Raw genomic sequence first — 12996 nt, forward strand, 5'->3', positions numbered from 1 at the left:
ACTTAGGCAAAGTCCTGGAACCTGAGAAGTTCGTTAAAAGAATTACTTAGTTCTCGTGGTCTATTATTCAAAATATGCTGTTTTCATAAGCAAAATGTACTGTTGATAAATCTTTCTGGACATGTCAAAATATTAAAAATAAAAAATGAAACTCGATTTTTTCGGAGAGGGAAAGAAAAACTAGGCATCTCTTAGTGCTTAAAAAAAAAAATTGAAACCTTTTCTTAGATCAAGAGCTTCCTTATATTGACTCAAGTGCCTCCTTAGACTGACTTAGGCCTGCAATTTTCTGAAACTTTCTCCTAAATGCTGGGAAATGCAGAAGCAACACAGCTTTTTTGCTAATTCCTTAATTCCTTGAGTGAACTAAGGATAGATACCAGGACTAAGTATGTGGGAACTATTATTCCTAGTCTTTGCTTCTACCCTGCCTCATTCAACCTTTGATCTTAATCTTCCTAAAATTAGCAATACCTGTTGTCAAACACTGCCTCTCAGGGTTTGGAGATAAAAGCTTATATTAGAAACAATACAGAAAACAACACTGCAAAACATATCTTAGAAAAAACAATCACTTTAGTGAAAACATTCTGGAATTTGTTACTGAGGGTTAAAACATAATGAAACAGGTTTAAATAAATAGGACATCATATTAGGAAGATCCATTCTTTAATCTTCAGTTGGAAATGGGATGCTAGTTGATGAAGACTTCTGTGTAGTAGTAATGAAATGAAATGGGCAACTGTGGGTTTGCTTTTCTCTCAGGCCCACACTAGGCCATATCAGGCGCTAGTTATTTTGAAATTGACCTATACAGTCTCCCCAAATCTCCTTTGTTAGAGTGTAATTTTTCTTTTAGCCACTAGAAAAACCAAGTAAACAAAAGTAGAATGTGTAACTCATTAGCAGTGCGCTTGGATACCTTCTTAATTGAAGTGCCCTCACCTCACCCCAGGAATTTACATACTTAATGAGAATTCATACCATTTGAGATTGCAAAGAGTATACTTAGATAAAAGTGAGGGTGAGATGAAAAATGGAGGATAAGGACCCTTGTCCAGTGTGTGTTTTGTCCTGTAATGGGGAAAGTTATGCCAAGCCGCGGGCTTGGTCTCTGCTGCAGACTTGGAGAAAGACTGATGTGTCTGTATCCGGGGCAAGCTGCAGGAAGTCTTCGAGTTCTGTGTTGTGGTTTTCTCTGTAAAACAACCATGTGATAATAACTGAGTTGCTGTGAAGATGAATTTCCCTTGAATTGTCACGTTCTTCTTTCTGGTTCCCAACAGCTTTTCTAATCAAGTGTGGTTTTCATGGTTCTGACTCCTTACAGGTTCTCACTCTTTCAAAGTACACTTTGACTTTTAAAGTAAACTCATGCATCAGGCCCAGGGAACCAGAAACTTGTTTCCTATCCTTTAGTTCCTGGAAGGTGTTGGATTAAGGTGATTTTGGTGAAATAAAGCCTTGAAGTATGGCGCAATTAGTCTACAGTAGCAATGTTGATTCTTAAAATCAATATAGTAAATATTCAGACATCTACCGGGATAGGCTTGGCACCTTGAGAACAGAGAACTAATTCAAAAGAGAAAAGGCACAATTCAAATTCATAAATGTTAACTATATCTTTAAAGAAACATGTTCTGTTTTATCATAATATTTAGTAACCAGTAGAAGCATTTTTATTTGCCTTATTTCTTAGGCACCAAGTGTGTAGAAATTGGAATAGGATGGTTAAAGAAATAGCTCAAGGGGCCGGCCCAGTGGCGCAAGCGGTTAAGTGCACGCGCTCCGCTGGGGCGACCAGGGTTCGCCGGTTCGGATCCTGGGCGCGCACCAGCGCACCACTTGTTAAGCCATGCTGTGGCAGCGTCCCATATAAAGTAGAGGAAGATGGGCACAGATGTTAGCCCAGGGCCAGCCTTCCTCAGCAAAAAAAGAGGAGGATTGGCATCGGATGTTAGCTCAGAGCTGGTCTTCCTCACACACACACAAAAAAAATAGCTCAAAACTGCTTTCTAATTAGTCTTTTCTATTGTAAACCTGTTATTGTGCATGGTCACTTGATCCAAAAGATGAAAATAAGAAATTTAAGAACCAATGACATTCTTTGAAGAGCACAAATTCTACCTGGATAGCATAAACTTTAGAGAAAATGTTCAGTTAGTTATATTAAAGTTGACAATGTTATTTATTAAAATAAAAGATCTGCTCACCGTGTTAAAACTGAAAATAGCAATTTAATCTCTGGTATAATTTTTATATATCTGAATTTTTTATTAAAACAATTCATTTAGTGCCTCTTATGTGTCAGCAACATATTTGGTACTCTGGTTGTAAAAATGAATAAGACATAGTTTCTGCTCTTGAAGAACTAAGAGTCTGGTAAGGTAGAGAGATACATGAGCAGATAATTTTAGTATAACCTGGCAAAGTTTAAGTTAGTGGTTTGAATGCAGTATTGTGGTAATAAAGAGGAAAATCGATTACAGAGGTTAAAACTGTAGAGAGAGCAGTTAGGAGGGGGAAATAAAAAAGGTCTGAAATTAGCTCATTGATTGTAAAGTTGGAGAAGAGAAGTCAGATTAGAGAAATAATTAAGTGGCATTGATCAGATATTGGGAGAAAGAAGAAAGAAGAAATTTTTATAAAGTCTCAATTGCTGGTTTTAAGGAGGCAATAGATGGATGAATAGAGGTCTCCAAAATTGAAGTTACATACAGAAAAGGTGAAGCATGGTGAGGGAGGGAGACATACTGCATTTGGGGTACCTGTGGTCATGCAGTTGTATTTGTTCAGGAAAATGGCTTCCGGAATCTAACTTCCTAGGAGAGGTCAGGCTGATGATAGTGATTGGGAAATATTGGCATCCAGGTGATCTGAATGCCATCTCTTAAGGAGACCCCGGAAGGAAGGAGGAACAGTAGCCATAAGATAGGACTAGTAATTTTTTCTTTTCTATAAGCACTGATCTGCTTTGGCTATAATAACATTTAAATTCTGGAAGGACGTAGGGGAAATGTAAAGTTATATCTAATAATATATATACATATTATTATTAAATTGGGAGGATATATTAAATTTGCCTGTAGCTCTTGGTTTATGAATGTGGCATAATTTATCCCTTTCTGTGGGGCCACCACTTTAAGTAATATTTCCTTTCCCTACAATTCTGTTCACCCATATTCTCTCCCAACCCCCCTTGTGAGAAATGACAAGTCACATCTCAGTTAGAAATGTGTTCTAGTAGCATAAAATGGAAAACCTAACAGCTTCCTAAAGTCACTAATTCTATTAATTTGGTCTCATTAGTATCATGCTTTCATAACTGATACCCAGCCCATATCAATTTTAGAACAAATTAATTCGCATTCTCTTCAATTTACTCAGTAGCTTTGGTCTAGCTCTGCTATGACTGAATTTATGACACTTTTAACCTCAAGATCTACTTACCAAAGCATCACAAAATGTATCTTGATGTTCTAAAAGAATAATTGCCTTATAATGATTACTTTTGCAATTTCCAATAGTATGTGAAATATTGTCAAATAATTGACTTGTAAATATATGTCAAGTGATTGACCAAGTTTAGGGAAGGTTATTCTCTCTCTCCTTACCTCCTCTTCCTCACCTATTCTCCATCCCCATGTTAATACTCGCTCCAGTTCACTGCTTGAAAAAGTTTGGGAACTATTTTATCATATTTAAAAACATTCTATATACAACTATCTGCCACTCACGCTCCATCACAAGATTTTCTGATTACAAATAACCTGTATGAGAACATTCTGCATGCCTACTTGTCCAAGTGAGATGTTCTCTCTGTTCCTTCTGGATTCCAGGTGTGTAAAGCTTTCTTGGTTATGGATGCATCATTTCAGGCATCTAGTTCTGAAAAATGTGTTTTTCATGAAAATTTCCCGTGATGTGCCAATAGCCCAGTTGTTTGTGTTCCAATTATTATAGATGGAGGAAAAAAGTCCTAAAAATCATTTTCATGACTCATCCATGAATTAGATATAGTCCATGTCTACAAATACCCCAGTCAAGATTTCTAATTAGAACCATGTTGACTTTAGTCTTTTTGTTCTGTTTTCCTCAAACATTTGGTTACTTACATTATTTACTAAGCTATTATCCAACTGTGAATCTTCTAGATTATCCTACTCTGTAAATTCATCAATATTACATATTCTCTTGGGAAATACCGGTGAGTTTTTTCTTGTTTGCCGTTTCCGTATAGGGAATCTAGCAATATGGGCACAAATCTCTCGTTTTGCAGAGTATTTGCAGAGTATAAGTCTGCAGACTTATGCAGAAGTGTAATAATAAATATGAAGAAAAAGGTGTAAATATCATTATTGAAAAAAAGAGTGCTCTTATAATTTATGATGAACATTTGTGAATCACTATAAATTCTGACTGACATGGTTATATAGTGTGAAAATTTGCATTGATAAAAAATCCTCGATTAAAGACTGACAACAAGCACCATCATTTTCAGCTTTGAAATATTGTCACCAAAAGAATGCATACATTGAATGCACCAATTTTCAAGTCTAGGCCACTGTGTAAGAAAACCGAAAGTTTGATCATTTTCATTTTTATGGGCCCAGTTTTGCAAATTCTACTTTTTCTTACTACTGCTTCCTGATTGGAATAATTTCAGAACATTCATACAGCATACATACCAAGGTATGAAACAGACAGAAGAGCGGTAAACATTCTTCCATTCCAGCCATAATCTTTATGAGTCTAGTTTCCTTTTAACACAATTGCCAAAATTGGCCCAAAGAACAATTTAAAGGCAAAATTGAACTGAATGATCCAGGCAACAGTGAGGTCTTCTCCAAACCACACAGTCTCAAGGAAAAGGGTATATAAAGGCAGAAGTAAATGTTCTTGTCTATTTAAGGCCTTTCGTTTGGCCTGATGTATTATCTAGCACTCCCAGATACTGAGGGCATATACCAGGTCCAGCACTAATTAAGAAAAGTCTAAAGAGTAGACAAGATCTAAAATAATATCTTTTTGGTTTTTGAATAGCAAATATCACTTAATTCCCATTACTTTAAAATTACCCTGTTTAACTGGATCTGAAATGAATTGATACTAGAATTAAAGAAGAGAGTGAATATCTTTATGATATCCATTCCAGTGGTGACTTTCTAGAACTACATTTATACTATAGCAATGGTGTCTAAAGTAAATCCATAATAGTCTTAACAACAGTTACTTTTCTCATGAAGCTTTATTAAGGAAGAAACAAAAAATGGTTTTTTACAGACATTTTAGACAAATGATATATCCCCAGCTTCTCCTATGTAATTGGAAATAATGAAGCTTTTTTAAGGCCAAAGATTCCCTGTGGCCCCTAAACTCCTGTCTGGGCAAATAATTTTATTATATGTCTATTTTATTATGGAGGTAAGATTATCTCTTTAAGTCTTTTGCTCTTTAACATTTATAGAAGATGGAGTAAAGAACTTTCTTTTTAGTACAAGTCATGGGTAAAATTGATCTCTCTCAAAATTTTATCTCAGAGCCCACTTTTATCTTTTTTGATATTATTCTACAGTGCGTGGTACCAATTTGTTGCTCCCAAGCTGGGAAATCAATGACTTGTTGACCAGTCTTTCTCTCATCCAAGTACTAACCAGGCCCGACCCTGCTTAGCTTCTGAGATCAGACGAGATCAGGTGTGTTCAGGGTGGTATGGCTGAAGAGTGACCTGTCTTGTTGATGAAATAATTTCTGCTGAAGTAGCTGTGGCTGAAAACAGCCAATGAATTACTCTTCCCAGTAAGCGTGTTTGCTTTTAAACATGTAGCAAAAATCCAAAGGCAGGACTAATGTTAGAAGTTTTAGGCTTAAGAATAGAGTTGTAGTGAAAAAATTGGGGACAAAAGGAAATTTATCAGTAAGACTAATAGAGCCTATGTAGATGGTGATGCTATGGCCTGGAATTTCCTGGGTAGCCACCATTTAAAATCTTCCATTCTAAGGGCAGACTTCGGGTTAGAGAAGTGTTCAAATCCCTAGTTCTGAAAATACGGTCACATCCCTTTGTAAAAAGGTTCTTTGGTGTCCTTTTTGTGGAGTCTCTTAAGTCCATCCTCAGAAAGGGAATTGTCCCTTTCATAGAGTTTGAGGCTTGCTCAACAATACTGCCCACAACCCTTGACTGTTATCCTTGACAGTAAGTTCTCAGTTTCCTGTCTTGTGGGTGAACATTACAAGTATATGTAAATAGAGTCAATTGGTGAAACACTGGCAAACACGGTGGTTAGTCCTCAGTCTAAAATAATAGTAACTGATCAACCAGCCTGAGCATTGTCCCATCAGGAATGGTGGCATTTTTCTTAGCTAACCTCTGCCAACTGCTAGTATAAGAGATGGGCTTAAAACAACTGTAGTTTCTCTAAACAGGTCCAGGTCCACAACTGTAGACAAATGGCCAACCTCATAGATACATGAAAGCAAAAGATCTCTTGGTTCTTTGCATCTTGGTAGTTTTAGAGCAATCCTTAACACCGCTACTGCCCTCTGAGTTGTTACTTTCAGGAACGGACATTTACTAGTCAGGTCAATTTCTAGCCTGTCAACCGGGAGAAACAGACTTAATACATAGAATAAAATGGTTCAAAATTGAGGATATAGACAATTCACAGGGATCCCAAAGAGATGACAGTTTGACTTTCCTTAGAGACAAAAAATACCTTAATGATTGTAGTAAGCAGAAGGAGGCCAGCATTCACCACATAAACATGTTTGGAAGTGTTGTCAAGTAACAAGGTAGGTCAAATGTCTAATGGCAGAACACTGCTTTGTAAGAAATAGCCCGAAAGTAAAACTAATTGGTTCATCATGGGAAAATTTAGTCCTAGTTTTCCATCCATACTTGGCTTACTTCCAAACGATGACTAATTTCAAGTCAGTGAAAATTAGAAAACTGACGTGGAAGTGGCTGACCTACTTGTTTGTAAGAAGTGATACGTAAGCAGTTTCTTATTTATTCCACCATAAGGGAAGCCTAGGTCAGATAACTACTGAAATTTTTAGAAAGATTTTCTGAGTTAAATTCCTTTGTGGAACTGCTAGAACCTTTCATCAAATGCACTGAAATCATTTCCTATCTCTTTTCAAGGACGTGAGGTTTTTGAAGTATTTTCCAGAAAAAGATTTCGGTAAAGCTTTATGTGTGAAAGGAAATTTGGATAGATATTTTCAACTAATTTTTAAGTATAACATGGTTTATCAGGACATTCTCAAGTCCACCAAAGCTTATATGATAATATAAAGAAAGACAAAGAGAATAACCATGTAGGGAACGTGTTAATAGGATAGAATTCCTTTCTCCTGTGGGTCACATCGGAATTCAAATCATTGACCGCAATATATTTTGAGAGACACATTGCCATTAGGTTTTATCTATCTTTACTTTTAAGAGCAAAATGCCTATTTAAAAATATTCTTAGTTTGGAGGGCTGCTGCAACTAACAATTTCACCTTAGATTTGGTAGTTTTGGAGAAAAGTGCTTGTTGTATCTTGAATGCATACATTTATTTATTTATTTTTTTTTTGTGAGGAAGATTGGCCCGGAGCTAACATCTGCCAATCCTCCTCTTTTTTTGCTGAGGAAGACTGGCCCTGGGCTAGCATCCATGCCCATCTTCCTCTACTTTATATGGGACGCCACCATAGCATGGCTTGGCAAGTGGTGCATCAGTGCACACCCCGGATCTGAACCAGCGAACCCTGGGCCACCGCGGAGCGCGCGCACTTAACTGCCTGCGCCACCAGGCTGGCCCCTCATACCTTTATTTTTTAATGAGCAGAAACTGAACCTCTATAAAGTCAATCACTCTCCAAATTGACTTGTAGCATTGTCACCGGGCATTGTGTCAGCAAGTAACGTAACCTGACTAGGGTTTGTGGTAAAACTTTTTCTGATGATTGAGGTTCAGGAAGGCACTAAAATAAATTAGTTCTGTGAACAGTTGATATTTACTAAAGCTTTGTGGTAATAGCGTACCTATACTCCTCGATTTTCAATAAAATTTATTCCTTTGTTTTAGCAGTGGTAAACTACCCTAGATTAGGAAAATGCTTGTGACTCTCTGTAGGAGAACTTGCACTTGAAGTGGTTTTAAAAATAGGTCAGAAATATATTTGCACTCATCTCGCTTGTTTCCTCTCCTGATTCGCCACGAACTAGGGGCAATGTTAAACGCATTGAACAACTAGCGTGGCACCTGCTGACCAATTAGAAAAACAGGAATATTTAAACCACACTAGTGTGTATCGCTGCATATCATTGGCCAGAAGACCAATGTCCAACTATTGTAAAATAGAGCAGAGCAAACTGGCTTCTTCGGAAATAAGACACGTTCTAACTTTCAGTTCAATCTAGTTGATTCTAACGCTTTAAAATGTCATATGGTAACAGGAGGATTATTTCTATTCTAAAATATAAAATATGAATGATAAAGTCTTCTTTGAAATATTTTTTCAAATTCTGTAAAATTTGGTCAAACTGGAGCTATACATTTTTCTTCCTCTTCGGATAATCAAGGTTAAAATAATTTTAAAAACTCTGAATATTAGAGCAACCATCCCACATATGCTGGAATCTGTATGTCAATTGCTCATTCAAATAGGCTTAGGACCACAGTCCAAATGAAGGACAGGAAACATAAGTGCCACAGAAATAGAGGAAAAGCCATTCCGTAACACTGAGATGGCTTCAGGGAAGAAGGGAGGAGTATCAGAGTAATCACGGTGGGGTCAGAAATAACAAGGGTGTGATTTCAAGAACCAAACCCAGTTCGTACAATTATGGTTTATCTGTATACATCAATATCCTCCACAGGAAATAACATTGTGAAGAAAGACGTTGAATTAGCCATCAACCATGACAAACAGCCATGAGTTAAAAGTCTGCAGAGCTCTGTGGTGCTAATAATCCCACTAATTTTCACTGAACGAAAGATCCAAGAGGGTTAACTAGTGTTGGTGATAAGCCAAGTACAGACAGAAAACCAGACTGAATTTTCACTTCATGAGCTAATTAGTTTTAATTTAGAGCTATTTCTTACATAGTTGATCCCTGGAGGACCTACTATGTGCAACATCCTAATTGAACAGACTGCTCTGCTTTCCTACTAGTCCTACAAAATTTACGTGTATCTTTCCCAATCTGCCTTTCTACCAATTTTTGCCTAGTGTGTGACCTTATGTAGGTGTCACTGTGAAAATGGAGGTGTGGGAGAGAGGGGAGTGGCTGTTCCAGGTTTAATAACGTTTTTCATCCACACTAGAAAGAGGTGTTACAACTTTTACTAACAATTTGGCCAAAATTAACTCAGTATGTATGAGGCTGCTTTTCCCTCAAACGTATTAGCATTATAATACTTGGTCATATAGCCTGGTTTATTTTTCTAAGTTTAGGGTAGAATCTATTGGAGAAGAAAAGAGTCCCCATGAATTCCCTGCTTAAGCAATAGTGAATATAATTAAAGGTCACTGCAATGGGGAAAAAGAGTTGTGAAATAGGTGAATGCAGTCTCCTTTTTAGGCTCAGCTTATTTCTCCAATCCTTTCCCAGCCACCCGAGTCCCTTGTGGGACTCACTGACTGCTCCCCTCGGATCTGCCCCTCCTCCCTTTGCTCTAAACATTTTCACATTTCCACAAGGTTTTCAAAGTGTGCCTGTCCCCAGTTCTATTCCCGGAGAGCCCTCCTTTCTACTCTATCATCAGATATTCTAATTGTTGCTAATCTGCTAATTGGCCAAAATATAATAATGTTAATTTGGAGAAAATATACAATCAATCTTTAAGATTTGTTGATTGTGTTTTTGTGAATTTGCGTACTGGCTAAAATATATTTGTAACCCCCAAATCAATACTCATAGTGCTTTGCAGTCATCACAGACGTGCATGGAGTAGGGACAATTTTGAGATGCCTGGTGTGCAAGTTCCCAGCTGAGGTCAGACAAGTTGACTGCCTACTTGTTTCAGCTCTCATACAGTAAAACAAGCGTCCCTTTCACAGTTTATTTAGTGCCACATTTTTTGCATTTTTGTGCTTTTAGGTGGTAGATTCTCTGTTTAAAATGGCCCCAAGTATATTGCTGAAGTACCTACCGTCTAATGTTCCTAAGCTCAAGAGGGCTGTGATGTTAAGATAAGCCACATTCACGCGTGAGTTACAGCACTGCTGGCTGGTGAGTTCAATGTTCATGAATCAACAATACATATTAAATAAGGTGTCTTTACACAGAAACTTACATAAAGCAAGGTTATGTATTGATCACTTAGTGAAAATATTGTGACCAGAGGCTCACAGGAACCTCACCCTGTATTTCCTCTAGACGTAATTCTTTAGTATTCACTAATCCAGTGTTTGCAGTGACTTTATGAAATAAAACTACCAGAATAACAAGAATCGACTATGTTTACTTCTTCCCATAAAAGTATTTGCAATAGTTTAGGGTTACAGATTAAAATGCAGTCAAGTAGCTAAAGGAAGAATTAAAAAACAAGCAAAAACTGAATCATGTAGTCTAGAAGGAGAGAGAGGTAAGTAGTTTAATAAGAGAATGAGAGAACCTTTGATGCCTATTATATTTAAGCAAAAAATTGAACTCTGACAGTCCAGGCAAAAAAGGTAATGAGTACCATAGCTTTTCCTATCAGATTAAAGAAAATATATCAATTTACTGTAAGAGATATGTTTTTTTTCTATTATTACATTCTAAGAGTAACTTTATGGCACAAAGGGCATAATAGATAATGTTTCCTTTTTTTTTTTTTTAAAGATTTTATTTATTTATTTTTTCCCCAAAGCCCCAGTAGATGGTTGTATGTCATAGCTGCACATCCTTCTAGTTGCTGTATGTGGAACGCGGCCTCAGCATGGCCGGAGAAGCGGCGCGTCTGTGCACGCCCGGGTTCCGAACCTGGGCCGCCAGCAGCAGAGCGTGCGCACTTAACCGCTAAGCCGCGGGCCCAACCCAGTAGATAATGTTTCTAATTGTAGTTTTGTAAATGATATAAAAATGGACCTTATATGATTGGTTTTATATTGACAATAACAAAGCTGAAGGCACTAATACTATTTCGTTGTTCTATGAAGGCATTTCTATAGGAATCTAAAGTTCTGTATATTGTGGGACGTTGACATGAAATGCAGTACTATCGCACATAGTATGCTGACATTTACATTCCAAAGAGCTTCAGATGAAATTATTGGAGTGGTGGAATTGCCCAGTTTTCTGGTAAATTGGAAGGGGAGATACGTTCAAGCAGGCTACTCTTTTGGTGCCTCTAAAATCACTGTGGAAAGGGGACGTCTGCGTTTGCCTATGGATTGAACAGTCAACATGGGGCAGCTCAGAAGAATGAGGAAGGCTATGGCCTCCAACCTGTACCAGTTGGAGTACCACTTAAGAAGATGATGTTAATTATAAATATCATGTTGATTATGAGGTTAGATAAACCTGTAACTGCCCCTCCAAGTGTTGACTCTTAAATATCTGTGCTCCTTTTTGTTTATTAGTTCATCCTACCACTGGTGCTAATAATTTTCTGATAAGATTTGGAGGAAGGTATAAAGTATAGGCTCAAATAGTGAGTAAAGAAATGTTAAGGAAAAAAAACAAAAGATTCAGCAAAAGCTTATAAATTCATTTAAACCTCCTCATATATATTTCATGGATTAAGTGTTGATGCCCAGATTCTTGAGCTTAATTTGTCCTGATTTGATTATTAACCCAATTCTTGTCAGAATTTATAAAAATAAGTGTTTATGGCTGTTTTGTAACCCTACATTATCAACAATTTTTTGTATAGAGATATTTATATTGAGTATTGGGCCTTTGTATCATTAAAATAGTAAATGGGAAAAATTCATGGAACTTATTCATAAATAAATGTACATATATTTCCCCAGACTCTAGATCAGGAGACATTTAAGTAAGAACAGGCTACTAACCTACAGGGCAAAAAAATGAGGGCTTTGGAAAACTGAGAGAAAAAAATGTTTAATCATCATAGTTTGTAAAAGGTATAAACAATTCAATTTCCCTATTTTTAAAACTAAGAAGAGTAAACAAAAAACCCAATTCAATTAGGTATAACAAATACAATTAAATGGAGAAGCAATTTGATTTATTGGAAATAATATGAGTTTTATGTAGATTAATGACTGGCAGTACCTTGCCAGAATGCAATGCATTCTGGAAAATATCTACTGAATCAAATGTGTAAATATAAAAAATAAATAAGCAAATTTCATGGTATAATGTGGGGTGATAAGGGGTGGGGAGATGCAGGGGTGTCTGTTTCCAGGGAGCTAAGAGTAATACAGTAGTCCCCCCTTATGCATGGTTTTGCTTTCTGTGGTTTCAGTTACCCACAGTCACCTGTGATCCAAAAATATTAAATTGAAAATTCCAGATATAAACAATTCATAAGTTTAAAATTGTGCGCCGTTCTGAGTAGAATGATGAAATCTTGTGCCATCCCTCTCTGTCTCGCTCAGCACATGGATCATCCCTTTGTCCAGTGTATCCACGCTGTATACACTACCTGACCACTAGTCACTTAGTAGCCGTTTGGGTTATCAGATCAACTGTTATGGTATCGCAGTGCTTGTGTTCAAGTCACCCTTATTTTACTTAATAATGGTCCCAGAGTGCAAGAGGAATGATGCTGGCAATTTGGATATGCCAAAGAGAAGCAATAAAGTGCTTCCTTTAAGTGAAAAGGTGAAAGTTCTCGATTTAATAGGGAAAGAAAAAAAATCATATGCTGAGTGTGCTAAGATCTACGGTAAGAACAAATCTTCTATCCACAAAATTGTGAAGAAGGAAAAAGAAATTCTTGCTGGTTTTGGTGTCACCTCAAATATGTATGCATAGGAAAAAACATAGTATTTATAGGGTTTGTTGCTATCTGCAGTTTCAGGCATCTACTGGGGGTCTCGGAACATAT

The 12996-nt window shown here is 37.0% G+C and overlaps 1 protein-coding gene across 3 annotated transcripts in view; it reads left to right on the forward strand.

The window, feature by feature from the left end:
- RAB27B (RAB27B, member RAS oncogene family) overlaps nucleotides 1-12996 on the forward strand; it is a 155117-nt gene that overhangs the window by 98343 nt on the left and 43778 nt on the right. The window contains exon 2 of one of the 3 annotated variants that reach the window (XM_058557172.1): nucleotides 10095-10226. The exons of the other annotated variants lie outside the window; for them this stretch is intronic. The gene's annotated coding sequence lies outside the window, so the exon portion shown is untranslated. The remainder of the gene's footprint in view (nucleotides 1-10094; nucleotides 10227-12996) is intronic. 3 annotated transcript variants of the gene reach the window in all.

This window comes from Diceros bicornis, chromosome 16, assembly GCF_020826845.1.
Source record: "Diceros bicornis minor isolate mBicDic1 chromosome 16, mDicBic1.mat.cur, whole genome shotgun sequence".
Lineage (NCBI taxonomy): Eukaryota > Metazoa > Chordata > Mammalia > Perissodactyla > Rhinocerotidae > Diceros > Diceros bicornis.